Genomic DNA, 921 nt, shown 5'->3' with positions numbered 1-921 from the left:
AATATATTCTTATTGTAAACCATTATGTAATGGTCGTGTGTAAATGGTATATTTTAGATTATCATTATTTGATAATCTACGTAATGCTTCTTAAACCTTTATAGATAAAATAAAGGTTATGGTTGTTTTAAAAATGAATGCAATCTTTGAAAAATGTCTCATATAGAGGTTAAAACCTCGCGAAGAAATCAATTAATATGGAACGTTTATAATCAATATGAACGGGACATTTCATGCTGCATCGATCGTCGTCCTATGATTTATCGTAAGACCATTGTAGAAGGTACAGATTTGAGCTGACCGTTCTAATTAGTGATTAGGGCATTTCTTTAGCAGGGTTTTGAATCGCTCCCATGCAGTGTAAGGAGATTCATAATAACTTTGTTTGAAGTTAATGATGACATTATTTAGTTTGGTTTGTTTAGAAAGAGGGAAATATTTGGTTAGGAATTTAGTAGCCATATCCGTCCATGACGTGATGGAATCTTTTTCCAGTCCTTCGAACCATGTTTGAGCATGATGAGTGAGAGAATAGGGAAACAAGTATAGCCAGACTATATCTTGTCCTATCCCTGGGTGTTTGTAGGAATTCGAAAGAGATATGAATTTATCATGGTGAGAATTAGGATCGTCATTCGGTAATCCATATGATGTGATGTTTTAACTCGAACGAGTGTCCTTGAATCTCTGGAAATATGATCGGTCCTCCTCGACCTTCAATCGAAGGTTTGGTATTTTCTGCTAAAGTAACGCGTAACGCCATTTAATTTATGATTCGTGCTTCCTTGCTTGCTTTAGAGATTATTGCGTCTGCATCAGGTACGAATAACAACTGCCCTGGTCTAGATCGAGTTTGAGTCATACACTGGGTATGCCTTTTTGTTTTTAATTTTAAGCAGATCAACTAAATTTCTAAGGTAA

General features: G+C 35.3%; 1 non-coding gene across 1 annotated transcript; it reads left to right on the top strand.

Annotated features, from left to right (window-relative positions):
- Positions 1–307: 307 nt before the first annotated feature.
- LOC139845973 (small nucleolar RNA R71) lies at positions 308–414 on the top strand. Its single transcript, XR_011758722.1, has one exon. It is a non-coding gene; the product is annotated as a small nucleolar RNA R71 (small nucleolar RNA).
- The last annotated feature ends 507 nt before the right edge of the window (positions 415–921 follow it).

Source organism: Rutidosis leptorrhynchoides, chromosome 4 (genome assembly GCF_046630445.1).
Source record: "Rutidosis leptorrhynchoides isolate AG116_Rl617_1_P2 chromosome 4, CSIRO_AGI_Rlap_v1, whole genome shotgun sequence".
In the NCBI taxonomy this organism is placed as follows: domain Eukaryota; kingdom Viridiplantae; phylum Streptophyta; class Magnoliopsida; order Asterales; family Asteraceae; genus Rutidosis; species Rutidosis leptorrhynchoides.
The sequence above is the reverse complement of the archived record's forward strand: the minus strand, read 5'-3'. Positions and strand labels throughout refer to the sequence as shown.